Source organism: Chenopodium album, chromosome 9 (assembly GCF_948465745.1).
Source record: "Chenopodium album chromosome 9, dcCheAlbu1.1, whole genome shotgun sequence".
Lineage (NCBI taxonomy): Eukaryota > Viridiplantae > Streptophyta > Magnoliopsida > Caryophyllales > Amaranthaceae > Chenopodium > Chenopodium album.
This window is the reverse complement of record NC_137842.1, coordinates 9,143,083-9,159,192: the sequence shown is the minus strand read 5'-3', so window position 1 is coordinate 9,159,192 and position 16,110 is coordinate 9,143,083.

The window sequence follows — 16,110 nt, the reverse complement described above, 5'->3', positions numbered from 1 at the left end:
TTGATTATGATTCGACGTGAAAGGTACTCATCAATGGGTTTGGTTTTGGGGAGACATAAATGGGTGTCTACAGAAGCCCCCACTTTGACTGAGTTTGGAGAAACGCAAGTTTCGAAAACAAAAGTCAAAGTATCGATAGGGACGGAGAATGATTCAGAACGTTCTGCGATCCTAAACCACTCTTGTAATGCCGATACCTGCAAAACTAGCGTTAGTTAAACAGATAAAAGAGTTAAGAAACGCGTATCTTGCACCGTCGAGCACACGTCTCTGAAAGTAACCGATTGTTTTGATGACCTCCTGCCAAGAGAATGCCATCCCGCTTGAAAACCGCTACACTTGTAACTGCTTCCAATATAGAAGACTGCTTCGCCTGAAACGATCCTCCCCCGCTTTGATAATATTCCACGTCCAAGGGAACACTATCTAAGATTGCTTTGCTTGAAACAATCCTCATCCGCATTGATAATATTCCACGTCCAAGGGAATACTATCGAAGATTGCTTCGCTTGAAACAACCCTCATCCGCATTGATAATATTCCACGTCCAAGGGAATACTATCGAAGATGCTTCACTTGAAACAATCCTCAGTTGTTTGTGACAACTCTCCACAGTCTAGGAAACGCCACCTTGAAAGAAATGTTCACGCGTCTCTGAACAATAGAGCTTTTGATGATATGATCTTCTAAATGATGTGTCCACGTGTCTCTGAACGAAGAGCTTGATAATAGGATTCCCACGCGTCTCTGAGCAAAAGAGCTTGTAGGAAATGTTCACGCGTCTCTGAACAAAAGAGCTTGAATAATATGCCCACGCGTCTCTAGATAAAAGAGCTTGAAAGAAATGTTCACGCGTCACTGAACAATAGAGCTTTTGATGGAAATGTTCACGCGTCTCTGAACAAAAGAGCTTGAATAATATGCCCACGCGTCTCTGGAGCAAAGAGCTTGATGGAAGGAATGTTCATGCGTCTCTGAACAAAAGAGCTTGAATAATATGCCCACGCGTCTCAGGAGCAAAGAGCTTTGATGATATGTCCACGCGTCTCTGAACAAAAGAGATTTTGATTGATAACATGTCCACGCGTCTCTGAACAAAAGAGCTTGATGATATGTCCACGCGTCTCTGAACAATAGAGCTTGAATAATATGTTCATGCGTCTGTGAACAAAAGAGCTTTGATGATATGTCCACGCGTCTCTGAACAATAGAGCTTCGATTGAGATTTGAACGTTTGTTCTGAAGAAAAAATTTCCGAAGACCAACGCTTGCCGATCTCTAAAGCTCGCTTGAACTTCGCTTCCGCTATGCCAATACGTCGGCGGTTGGTTGCTTGTGAACCATTATGTCTGTGACAAGCCAACGCTTAGGCGCTTTAAGCTAAGTGAGACGATCTTTTATCATGTCGATCACTTATTGTGACTGTAATCAAACCGACTACTTAATCATGTCAAATTGCTTACAGGGGCTAACTGGCGTACCAAGGAACCCGAAATTGTTGTATGAGGTCGAAATCACCTTTCTGAGAGGCTTCGAGCTCTGTCGCTGCTGAAATATCTCTGGCGCCAAGAATTGGCTCTGTCGCCAGACGCTGTGATCTAGCGTCAGGCGCTAGAAATTGTTGCCAGACACTAGATGTTTTCGTCTGGCGCTGGAGTAGGGTCTTCCTTGTTCTGCTGCACCTGTATTTATTTTTGACTATAGAATTTTGCCAATCTCTTTAATTATCTTAGGGTTGACCTAAGGTTTAAGGTCGCTTGACTTATTGACTCGACACGACGCAAGGCATAAACTTGACTCGCTGTGATTGATTCGACTCAAACTGTTTGACACATGTGACTCGTGACCCGTGTGTGCATTGTATTATGATTGTGCGACTAAAAAATGCAAAAATTTTCCGTCATTTTTATGGAGGGTACCGACTTTCTCCCGAAAAAGAAAGACGCGAAAAAGAATCGAAAGTTTTGAAGGTGCATGTTGAATGAGCTTAGCCAAATGTTGTTTGATACTATCTCTCAAGGTGCAAGGATTAATCCATCCTAGGCTGTCTCATTGATTGACTCAATGACGAAAGTATTTGGGTAACTTAGGCACGGAGGCTAAGCACTTCATACTTCGTGATGCAATGACAATTATGAGTGATGAGCGATTTTGATATGACAAGTCATGCTTCAGCGTTGTGTTAAGATTCCATGACAAAGGGTTCCTAAGGGAAGGTATATTTGGTCATGTATCTGTGCAGTGTGTGAAAGTGACACTAAAGTTAGGCTGCAAGTGCTAAGTTTGTGGAAAGATATTAAAAGAGTCAAATGGTGGTGACTCTTAGGCTAGGTAAGCTAATGATATAGGGATCAAGCCCCCAAGTCTAGCTCTAAGTGAATAGGGATGAGAATAGGAGATCCCTTGATATGATCATGGTGTAAGTATGTGAATTTGAATATGAATGCATGTTTATTACGACCGCACCTCGAGGTGAGGTTGCCTACGTATCCGTTAGGAATCAGGCCGAACGTAGCTCTAGCCGAACCTCGCACAAGTGTGTGTATACCTCAAAAAGGTCTTTTTAAGGGTTGTAACGTGGTTAGGCTAAAGGTTTGAAGAAGAAGGGGATAAAGGCTCAAGACCCTAGATAAGCCCCCAAGGTGTGCAACCTCGCTTTTGAATCTTTATATTTTTATGCTTGAGTTTCTACTCTTTTTTAGCTCTCTTTTTTTTTGCTTTGGCATCTATTTTATTTTTGCAAGTGTGGGCAATCCCGATCATGCGGTTTATCACTCACTTGGCATTCATGTTTCTCAGGCACGGTACCGAGCACTCGATAAGAGACGCAATCTGAGACGTGTTCTTATCGAAGATATTTTCATATCAAAGACATTGGAACACTTGCCCTTTTGTACACTTTTATTATTTTCTATTTCTTTTTTATTTATTTTGATCTTTTGAAATCACTCAAGCTTTTGAGATTGCGTAAGTTACACACAATCCCATCCCAAGGTTAGGTAGATATGGGTTGAAAAATGAAGGGTCTATCGTTAGACGAGGCTCAAAGTGGTTTATGAAGAAAGGATTGTAAATTTGAAAGGTGAAAGGAGATATGATGTGGCTACAAGGGGTGCCTCAAATCATTGGTATACCTTGTGCTTAAATCGACATGGTTTTTTTTTTTTTTTTTTTTTTTTTTTTTTTTTTTTTTTTAATGCAATGATCATATGCAAGGAAATAAATGCTCATTTTTATTAAAAGAAAAAATATAATGATCCTACAAAATAAATCTAAGGAGAATAAAAAGGTGCCTATGCTAGACTTATTGGGGAAAGGGTAAATAAAAAAAAAGAAAAAATGATGTCATGAAATCTCGTCGTTGAAGCTCGCCTCTTGTCCTGTATTGTTTTCTTTATCATCACTCGCTCTTCTTGTTAACTGGAGGTATGGGAAGCTTGTTATTATCAAATCAAATGTTGTATAGCCTCCTTTAGCTTCCAACAGCTCTCAGTAACATGACCCCTACCTTGATGGTACTTGCAGCGCACATTTGGATTCCAACTAGGCAACCTCTTCTCAAGTGGGGGATCTTGAAGAGGTCCAATAGGAGTAATGAGTCCCTTGGCATGGAGTCGATCGAAAGCATCATCGTAGCTAATTCCAATAGGGGTAAAATCCATTTTTTGCTGCTTTCTTAATCCTAAGATCTCATTAAGGTCGAAAGTACCAACATTGTTGCTAGAGTAGGTGTTTTCGGAAGAAGAAGGATAGTCGTTCGTTTTCCCTTTACATCCACTGTTACTATTGTTACTAATCTTGGCCTTCTTGTCGCGCGGAGGAACATGAAGGAGATTTGAATCAATGAAGTCTTGAACACGATCCTTGAGGGCGAGACACTTTTCGATAGTGTGACCGCGACCTCTACGGTATCGACAATAGGAATTTGGATCCCCATTGGGAAAACGTTTTTCAGATGGAGAGTCTTGACTGGGACCAATGGAGTGAATATGACCTTGATCATGTAGACAGTCAAAAGCTTCATTGTAAGTCGTTCCTATTAGTGTGTATCCTTCAATGGTCCGTTTTCCTCGTGGCTAGGAGCATTGAGTTCTTCATTAAACTCTTGGCGAGAATTTTGTTTGATGGCCATCACCCGATTTGCTAATCCTTCTACCACACTCAAGAGCATGGCAACGACATCTTGCAATTTTCAAACGTCCTCTTTTAGACTTGACAAGTCTTCCCTGGTATTATCTAAGAAAAGACTTTCATCCTCCCCAATCATGGCCACTTCATCGAGAGAGGTCATATAAGCTGTCTCGATCATGGGCTCTCCTACAGGTGTGATAAGAAGTGATGGATCGAAGGATGCTTGGTCATCTTCGATGGCTAGAATCTTGGAAGTTTCATTGTCATCGATCAGATCTTGAATAGCTTCTTTGAGTTTCCAACACTCCTCAGTGTCGTGACCCTTTCCTTGGTGATATTTGCAGTGCTTATTAGGGTCCCACTTAGGTGGCCTGGCTTCTGGAACTAGATCTTTGATGGGCCCCATGGGCATGACTAGTCCTTTGTGGTGTAACTTCTCGAAATCTGTTTCATAACTCATACCAAGTGGAGTGATCACCCTTTTTTATCTTTGGATTCGTAGTTTAGAGGCGTTCGTGGCATGTACCTCAATAATGGGAGAGGAAGAAGAAGGATGGTCGTTCTTCTTTCCTTTCGCACTATTATATTTCATAAGGTCATCTTCAATGTCAATGCCTATATTATAGACAGCCTTGAAAGTATTTAAATTGTGTTGGTGATTTAGGTGCCTTGAATACATCCCTTGGAGATTCTAGATAAACATCCTCACAGATTCTTTTTCGGTAGGAGCCTTGACCATATTAGCGGAAGTTTCCCTCCATTTATTGAAGAAAGACGTGAACCCTTCGTTTTCTTTTTGTTTTAACATCTCGAGTTGTCTACAGTCTGTTTCGTCTTGGATGTTGCATTTATACATATCTATGAAAGCGTTTGTTATCGACTCCCAAGAAGAGGTTTTTTCTTTCTCGAGAGAAAAGAACCATTGTTGACAAACAGTTTCGAGAGATAGTGGGAACAGAGAGGGGAAAACCTTCTTATCGATACCCTTAATGCTCATTATAGTTTCAAAATCTCTTAGATGAAATTAAGGGTTATCTTTTGCCTTGAATTTAGGGATGTCAGTGGAGTTGAACTTATGTGGAAGAAGTTCCTTGTCCAGCGAGACCCCTTGTGAACTCATGCCCTGAAATTTATAGTCACTAGATAGCTTTCTCAAACTTTCTTGCATGAGGTTCATTTGTTGTTGCTTCACAAGGTCATCAATTTTGAGGGTTAAAGCCCTTAACACCTCAGCCACATCATTCAATTGATTCCTAAGTTCATTGACTTCCTCTTGATTTGCCATTATTTTTTTAGCCTTCCTCTTTTGACGAATTGGTTTATCAAAAAGTGAGACTTGAATAAAGAGGTTATCCTTGATTAATCGCCCTTCTCTCGTCGACCAAGTACTGTGGAAAAGGAATTTGGGGATATTCATTGTTAATTATTTGACTCAAACTTTATTCAACATGCAATGGATGGAGGAAGTGAAGAAAGATTGGAATAGAATGTGAAGGAAGATTTAGATGGAGAGATATGGAAAATTAGGAATAGAATGTACCCCCAACTCGAACGACGGAAAAAACCGACTTATGCATGAACCTAAGACATGGTCATGGTGACATATACTCAAAGTGTGTGCTAAGACTAGTGAGTGTAGGTGATATGTTAAGACTCGTGTCATGACCATGTGGCTAGACTATGTGACTAGACTCACTTAATGACTTAACAAGGTATGATTGACAGTAAAATTTAACCGAATTAATTAGCAAACTGGTTAATTAGACACTAGGTGATGACTCGACCAATAATCCGAACTGTCGGCAAAACGACAAGACTGGCGTCGCACTGTGTAGTGTAACGCCAGACGACAGTGTCGCCAGGCGCCACACTCCACAGAGTGGCGCTACAGCTCAGATTTTGGCGCCAATGCTGGAGCTTCAATCTGAGACTATTTTCGGTGTTATTAATCAACAGGGGATACCTAAAGTCGTACTAGGTCAATTCTGATTAAAATATTAGACTTTATTGACTCTAATTAATTAATTAATTAAGCAAATTTCTTTAAGTAATTAATTTATTTAATCTCAACACAAGTCAAACAAACGGTTAAGAAAACATATATATGCACAACAAATAATGCACAATTAGTCAAGTAGGCACAATATGATGCAATGAGTTTGCAACCTAACCATGACTCTAGTTCTCTAAAGTTCGGGATATGGTTTAGTCAAAGAGGGTCCATGGTTAATTGTCCGGATGCACCGCGCGGAAGCCTAAATGTGAAGGGTTGGCGCGAGTGGATGGGACACCGCGAGTTTTAGAAAAACTCGCTTCCATGGTTTGGTGAATTCAACATTCTCGGATGTACCCTTTGTTGCTCAGAGCGCTCAATCAGGTAGATGGAGCATGAATTCCCAGAGGGTTATGTCCATATGTAGAACACATATGGGTTTCAGAAAAGTGAGAAAAACTCAGTCAGGAAGTAGGATCGAGCAAACAATACGAAAAATTGGTCGAAAGTAGAACTCATATTTCTGGCTCGGTATTAGAAGAATTTGGCGCCAGCAAATAGAGCTTGGCGCCAAGTTTTAGCTGTAGCGCCTGGCGCCAATGCTGGCGTCTGGCGCTACAGTTAAACTTCTGGCGCCAATGCTCTGGCCTCTGGCGCTAATTCCTACATGCCTCAGCAGCTTTCTGTGCTCGATAAAATTTTCCAATTTCGCGCAGTGTTATTTCAGTCCTAGTTGTGAAAGATATTTCTCAAATTTCCTACGTTTAAAATCCTATGTTTTTAACTCATTACGGATGGTCTTACCTATGAGATCTTTTTTATGCATATGACAATAATGTTAATCAAAATTACGCACATGAAATACTAAGAACGTTTCGAGTCTTATCCACTCATTCTAAATCATTGCCGAAACAAATTTAGGAATTAAAATAGAAATCCCCCCTAGCGGAGTCGCCAAAAACTGCGGGGAATAATTTCAAGCATTAATCTCCTAGCTTGAACCCCACTGTGATCATACACTAAAGTACGGTGGCGTCCAAAAGGGAAGAAGATAGAGCAAAAGAGTCGCCAACAAGTTTTAGGAACTTGTAAACCGTTCACAGGGTAAAGGTTTTACCCCTTAATGATCCAAGAGATCGTCATCTCCATAAGGTCTTGAACCAAATAAGGGTTCGGGGATGAAGGTACAAATCCAACATAAAAGAGATTGAACCTGCCCTAATAATAGGCCTCTACTTTATTCTGATCGTATTCATGTGTGCTTTCTGACTAACATGCAATCATTAGGATTAACCCTAAACCTGTTTATCTATGTTGGTTGAATATTAATGCACAAATAAAACTATTATTGGCGATCACTTGAATTATAATCATATTAACCCTAAACAAGATTATTAATATCTTATTAAGCGTGATTACAAGTACAAATTCCCTTTAAACATGCATAAAAGGCGTGATCAAGCAATAACAATATATATCAAGCAACATAATAAATCATGATAAAATTATAATCATAATAATCATGTTAAAGCATAATAATAGCAAGATCCTAGGCATGATACTAACAAGATTAATAACAAACCCTAGCATGTCACTAAGCAATAAAAATCAAAGATTTAGCCCTAACATGATACTAACATGAATAAATATTAGGAAGAAAATAAAAGGCATCATACTTTTAATCATACTTGATATTAAAGTTACCCTAGACGTGATACTAGGAATCAAAATAACAACTTAAGCATGAACTCTATATCATAACATCAATAAAAACCATTAAAGTACTTACTTTGATGCCTCGTATCTCTTTCTAATAACAAAATACACACGTAAGTAACTTCAAGGAAAATAATAATCAAACAATTAAATTAAATTAAATATTGGAAAGATAGATTAGGGACCAAACCCTCAGAAATTAAACCTTTCACGTCTAGGGCGAAGGCAACTTCGAATATGGCTAGGTGTTTCTAGATCTTGTGAATGCGAAATTTTGTATGTAAAAAGCTAGTTTAGAAAAGAGAGAGAGAGAGATGGTAGATTGTAGATGAATGTAGATGAAAACTGGTTAAAACTGGTTATCAAAAACGGAGTTTTTAATACGTTATTTATAGAGAAAATCAGCCAAAAAGATAAAATATCAAAACAGAGTTTGGCGCACAAAAAATTGAGCCAGCGCCAACGCTGGCTATTGGCGCCAGGCGCCAACACTAGCGCCAGGCGCTACAGCTGGCGTTTGGCTCTGATTCATAAATTCACGCGTTTTCTAAAATTAGATAAAAATTGCCGTACAGGAAGATAAAATCGTATTTTTCCTCAAAAATGCTCTTTGATTTTAATTAAAACTCTGAAAAGTCAACAAAAGTCAATTTATCAATGCTAATTGAATTAGGAATGAAAAGAACCTTCTAGAAGAATCTAGAAGACTAAAACCATTCCTAATTGCATTAGGAATGATAAATCATATTAGGCCCTCCCCTAGATCATTGGGCCGCATATAAGGCTCAAACCGGGCCCAATTTTGTAAATTGGCCATAACTTCCTCAATATTCATCGGAATTGGGCTCATAATATATCGTTGGAAAGCTCTTGTCAAGCCTCATCCAACTACACTACTATTGGACCCATATCATTGACCAAACAAACTGGATTGACTGTTTTCTTAAAATAAATTTTTCAAAAACAGAGAGAAGAGAAAAGAAACTAAAACTATCCGCAACACTAGACTTTCCACAGTTTCACTTCATTCGATTATGATTCGACGTGAAAGGTACTCATCACTGGGTTTGGTTTTGGGGAGACACAAATGGTGTCTACACTTCTATTTTTTTTGCAAAAAGCTACATTTAAATATAATATCTCTCTCCTCTCATAGTCCCCACCCAAACCACTACTACATTTTTTATTATTTCTTTCATCTCACATTCATTACTTTTTTAATAAATTATTATCCCCACTAATGATTGAATAACGTGAAATAAGATTTCAACTTTAGTGAAACCAAGGAAATACTTTTTTTTTTTGTTATTTGGGTGTAATTCTTTTGGAGTAATAAACATCTAATATCCTTTTGGAGTAATAAACATCTAATATCCTTACTATTTACCTTTTCATCTTATTGATGTTTAAATTAATTTGATTTTTATTTTATTTTATTTTATTTTTTACAGTGGAAAAACAAGAAAGAGAGCTAGACTCCTTAATTTTCTAGTTTCGATGGCTAGATTACTAGCGTAAGATATGGCTATTCATGAAACATAACTAAGCAGAAGTAAGAAAGATTATTAATGAAGTAATGAATACTTAAGACTATGTTCTTCACTGGATTATGGCACAACTGACTTTTTTTAGAAATTAGGCATTTGTCCATGTGTATGTTCTAAGTTCCAACTTTATCAAAATAATTTGATAAGTTGTTTATGTTCAATGTTACAAGTTAATAAAAGATGAAGGATGTATGGTGTAAACTTATAAAACTAGTGATATTACAATTTATGAATCAAATAAGGTAAACTATTAAAAAAAAGGAAAAATTGCTCCCATTAATCTGAACTTTGCCTCATCCGCCGAAAATAATCCCAACTTTCGTTTATTATCTATTGCACCGAACTTTGGGGGGTATTAATTTTCGTTGCACCCAACAAGTCATCCAACCTGATGTAGCAGGGGTGGCTGGGCCTAATATGATTTATCATTCCTAATGCAATTAGGAATGGTTTTATTCTTCTAGATTCTTCTAGAAGGTTCTTTTCATTCCTAATTCAATTAGCATTGATAAATTGACTTTTGTTGACTTTTCAGAGTTTTAATTAAAATCAAATAGCATTTTTGAGGAAAAGATACGATTTTATCCTCTAGTACGGCAAACTTATCTGATTTTCAAAAACGCGTCAAAAATAGGCCTGGCGCCTGACTCCAGGCATTGGCTTCTGGAACCAGGCCTGGCGTTTGGCTCCAGCCATTGGCGCCTGGCGCCAGCTCTGTTTTGCGTGCGCCAACCTCGTTTTACGTGTGCCAAGGACTCCGTTTTGATATTTTATCTTTTTGGCTGATTTCTCTATAAATTACGTATTAAAAACTCCGTTTTGATTTATCTACATTCACCAATTCTCTCCAATTATCACCTGCAATCAGTTTTCATTCGCAATCATTAATTCTCTAATTCTCTCTTAATCATTCACAATTTCTCATCAAGTTTTCTTGATTATTTCATCTCTCTCTCTTTCCTTTTTCTAAACTTTGTTTTCAAACACAAAATTCTGCATTCACAAGATCTAGAAACACCTAGCCATATTCGAAGTTGCCTTCGCCCTAGACGTGAAAGGTTTAATTTCTGAGGGTTTGGTCCCAAATCTCTCTTTCAATTATTTAATTTAATTGTTTTGATTATTATTTTCCTTGAAGTTACTGACATGTGTATTTTGTTATTAGAAAGAGGTACGAGGCATCAAAGTAAGTAATTTAATTGATTTAGTTGATGTTATGATGTGGAAATCATGTTTATATTGTTATTATGATATTCCTAGTATCATGTCTAGGGTAATTTTAATATTAAATATGATTGTTACGATGCTTCCTATGTTCTTCCTAATATTTATGATTGTTAGTATCATGTTAGGGTTAAAGCTTTGATTTTTATTGCTTAGTGACATGCTAGGGTTTGTTATTAATCTTGTTAGTATCATGCCTAGGGTCTTGCTATTATTATGCTTTAACATGATTATTATGATTATGATTATTATAATTAATATTATGATGATTATTGTTTTTGATTTTTATTATGATTATTTTAATTATGATTATTGATTATTATTATGTTGCTTGATGCTATTCATTGTTATTGCTTGATCACGCCTTTATGCATGTTTAAAGGGAATTTTATACTTGTAATCACGCTTAATAAGATAATTAATAATCTTGTTAGGGTTAATGTGATTATAATTCAAGTGATCGTGAATAATAGGTTTATTTGTGCATTAATATTCAACCAACATAGATAAACAGGTTTAGGGTTAATCTATTGATTGCATGTTAATTAAAAAGCGCACATGAATACAATCAGAATAAAATAGAGGCCTATTATTAGGGCAAGTTCAATCTCTTTTAGGTTGGATTTGTACCTTCATCCCTGAACCCTTATTTAGTTCTAGACCTTATGGAGTTGACGATCTCTTGGATCGTTAAGGGGTGTAACCTTCACCCTGTGAACGGTTTACAAGTTCCTAAAACTTGTTGGCGACTCTTTTGCTCTCTCTTCTTCCCTTTTGGATGCCACCGTACTTAAGTGTATGATCACAGTGGGGTTCAAGCTAGGGGGTTAACGCTTGAAATTTATTCCCTACAGTTTTTGGCGACTCTACTGGGGAGGATTTCTATTTTAATTCCTGAATTTGTTTCGGTAAGGATTTAGAATGAGTGGATGAGACTCGAAACATTCTAAGTATTTCATGTGCGTAATTTTGATTAACATTATTGTCATATGCATAAAAAAGATCTCATTGGAAAGACCATCCGTAATGAGTTAAAAACATATGATTTTACACGTAGGAAATTTGAGAAATATCTTTCACAACTAGGACCGAATTAACACCGCGCGAAACTGGAAAATTTTATCGAGCACAGAAAGCTGCTGAGGCATGTGGGAAGTAGCGTCAGGGGCCAGAGCTTGACGCCAGCATTTTAGTCGTAGCGCTAGACGCCAGTATTGGCGCCAGGCGCTACAGTTAAAAGCTGGCGCCAGTCTCTGTTTGCTGGCGCCAATTTCTCCCTATACCGAGCCAGAAATATGCGTTCAAATTTCGACCGGTTTTTCGTATTGTTTGCTTGATCCTACTTCCTGATTGAATTTTTTTTCTCACTTTTCTGAAACCCATATGTGTTCTACATATGGACATAACCCTCTGGGAATTCATGCTCCATCTACCCGATTGAACGCTCCGTGCATTAAAGGGTACATCCGAGATGTTGAATTCACCAAACCATGGAAGCGAGTTTTTTCTAAAAGCTCGCGGTGTCCCATCCACTCGCGCCAACCCTTCACGGTTAGGAATCCGCGCGGTGCATCTGGACAATTAACTATGGACCCTCTTTGACTAAACCATATCTCGAACTTTAGAGAACTAGAACCATGGTTAGGTTGCGAACTCATTGCATCATATTGTGCCTACTTGACTAATTGTGCATTATTTGTTGTGCATATATTCTATGTTTTTCCTAACCGTTTGTTTGACTTGTGTTAAGAATAAATAAACTGATTAATGACTTAAAGAACTTTGCCTAATTAATTAATTAATTAATTAATTTGAGTCAATAAAGTCTAATATTTTAATCAGAATTGACTTGGTACGACTTTAGACATACCCCTTTTGATTAATAACACCGAAAACAGTCTCAGATTGAAGCTCCGCCATTGGCGCCAAGATCTGAGCTGTAGCGCCACACTGTGGAGTGTGGCGCCTGGCGAAAGCTCTGTCGTCTGGCGCCAAGGTGCACAGTGTGACGCCAGTTTTGTCGTTTGGCCAACAGTTCGGATTATTGGTCTAGTCATCACCTAGTGTCTAATTAATCAGTTTAATAATTAATTCGGTTAATTTTCGCTGTCAATAACACCTTGTCAAGTCGTTAATTGAGTCTAGTCACATAGTCTAGCCACATGCTCATGACACGAGTCTTAACGTACCATCTACACTTACTAGTCTTAGCACACACTTTGAGTACACATCACCATGACCATGTCTTAGGTTCATGCATGAGTCGGTTTTTTCCGTCATTTGAGTTGGGGGGTACATTCTACTCCTAATTCTTCATATCCCTCCATCTACATCATCTTGTTTCACATTCTATTCCCATCTTTCTTCGCTTCCTCCATCCATTGCATGTTGAATAAAGTTTGAGTCAAATAATTAACAACAAGTATCCCCAAATTCCTTTTCCACAGTACTTGGTCGAGGAGAGAAGGGCGATTAATCAAGGACAACCTCTTTATTCAAGTCTCACTTTTTGATTAGCCGATTCGTCAAAAGAGGAAGGCTAAAAGGATAATGGCAAGTCAAGAAGAAGTCAATAAGCTTAGGAACCAATTGGTTACCGTGACTGAGACACTGAAGCTACTCACACTCAAGATCGATGATCCCGTGAAGCAACAACAAATGAACCTCATGCAAGAAAGTTTGAGCAAGCTATCTAGTGACTACAAATTTCAAGGCATGAGTTCACAAAGGGTCTCGCTGGACAAGGAAATTCTTCCACATAAGTTCAACGCCACTGACATCCCTAAATTCAAGGCAACAGATAACCCTTACTTTCATCTAAGAGCTTTCGAAACTATAATGAACATTAAGGGTATCGATAAGAAGGTTTTCCCCTCTCTGTTCCCACTATCTCTCGAAACCGTTTGTCAACAATGGTTCTTTTCTCTCGAGAAAGAAAAAACCTCTTCTTGGGAGTCGATAACAAACACTTTCATAGATAGATATAAGTGCAACATCCAAGACGAAACAGACCACAGACAACTTGAGATGTTAAAACAAAAAGAAAACGAGGGGTTCACTTCTTTCTTCAACAAATGGAGGGAAACTTCCGCTAATATGGTCAAGGCTCCCACTGAAAAGGAATATGTGAGGATGTTTATCAAGAATCTCCAAGGGAAGTATTCAAAACACTTAAAATACCAACACAACTTGAATGCTTTCAAGGCTGTGTATAATATAGGCATTGACATTGAAGATGACCTTCTGAAAGATAATGGTGCGAGAGGAAAGAAGAACGACCATCCTTATTCTTCCTCTCCCATTAATGAAGTACATGCCACGAACGCCTCTAAACCACGAATCCAAAGGTCAAAAAGGGTGTTCACTCCACTTGGCATGAGTTATGAAACAGCTTACGAGAAGTTACATCACAAAGGACTAGTCATGCCCATAGGGCCCATCAAAGATCCAGTTCCAGAAGCCAGGCCACCCAAGTGGGACCCTAATAAGCACTGCAAATATCACCAAGCGAAGGGTCACGACACCGAGGAGTGTTGGAAACTCAAAGAAGCTATTCAAGATCTGATGATAACAATGAAACTTCTGAGATTCTAGCCATCAGAGATGACCAAGCATCCTTCGATCCATCACTTCTTATCACACCTGTAGGAGAGCCCATGATCAAGACAACTTATATAACCTCTCTCGATGAAGTGGCCATAATTGGGGAGGATGAGAGTCTTTTTTTAGATAATACCAAGGAAGACTCGTCAAGTTTAAAAGAGGACGTTCAAAAACTGCAAGATGTTGTTGCCATGCTCTTGAATGTGGTAGAGGGATTAGCAAATCGGGTAATGACCATCGAACAAAATTCTCGCCAAGGGTTTAATGAAGAACTCAATGCTCCTAAGCCACAGGCAAAACGGACCATTGAAGAGTACACACTTATAGGAATGACTTACAATGAAGCTTTTGACTGTCTTCACGATCAAGGTCTTATCCACCCCATTGGTCCCAGTTAAGACCCTTTGCCTGAAAAACGGTTTCCCAATTGGGATCCAAATTCTTATTGTCGATATCATAGAGGTCATGGTCACACCACCGAAGTATGTCTCGCCCTCAAAGATCGTGTTCAAGATCTCATTGATTCAAATCTCCTTCATGTTCCTCCGCATAACAAGAAGGCCAAGATTAGTAACAATAGTAATAGTGGCTGTAAAGGGAAGAGGAACGACTATCCTTCTTCTTCCGAAAACACCTACTCTAGTAATAGTGTTGGTACTTTTGACCTTAGTGAGATCCTAGCCATGGGTAATCGGAAGCAACCGAAAAGGGAATTTACCCCTATTGGAATTAGCTATGATGAGGCTTTCGACCGACTCCATTCCAAGGGAATCATTACTCCCATTGGACCTATTCAAGATCCTCCACTTAAGAAAAGATTGCCTAGTTGGAATCCAAACGAACACTGCAAGTACCACCAAGACAAGGGTCATGCTACTGAGAGCTGTTGGAAGCTAAAGGAGGATATCCAACATTTGATTGATAACAACAAGCTTCCCATACCTCCAGTTTACAAGAAAAGCGAGTGATGATAAAGCAAATAACACAATATAGAGGCGAGCTTCAACGACAAGATTTCATGACCTCTTTTTCTATTTTCTTTTTCATTTTTTTCTTTTCCTCAATAAGTCTAGCATAGGCACCTTATCTTTTCCCTTAGATTAATTTTGTAGATTATTTCTTTTTCTTTAATAAAATGAGCATTTATTTCCTTGCATATGATCATTTAATTTCATTATATTGCATTAAAAAAAATAAATAAATAAAAAATAAAAAACCATGTCGGACTAAGCACAAGGTATACCAATGATTTAAGGCACCCCTTGTAGCCACATTCTATTACCTTTCACCCTTCAATTATACATCCTTTCTTCATAAACCACTTTGAGCCTCTTCTAACGATAGACCTTTCTTTTTTCAACCTACATCTACCTAACCTTGGGATTGGATGGTGTGTAACTTATGCAATTCATAAAAAGCTTGAGTGACTTCAAAAGATTAAAATAGCAAATAAATAAGCAAAAAAAAATAATAATAAAACTGTACAAAAGGGCAAGTGTTTTAATGTCTTTGATATGAAAATATCTTTGATATGAACACGTCTCAGATTGCGTCTCTTATCGAGTGCTCGGTACCGTCCTGAGAAACATGAATGCAAAATGAGTGATAGACCGCATGATCGGGATTGCCCACACTTATAAAAATGAAACAAATACTAAAGCAAAAGATAAAAGAGAGCTAAAAAAGAGTAGAAACTCAAGCATAAAAATATAAAGATTCAAAAGCAAGGTTGCACACCTTGGGGGCTTATCTAGGGTCTTGAGCCTTTACCCCCTTCTTCTTCAAACCTTTAGCCTAACCACGTTACAACCCTTAATAAGACCTTTTTGAGGTATACATGCACTTGTGCGAGGTTCGGCTAGAGCTACGTTCGGCCTGATTCCTAACGGATACGTA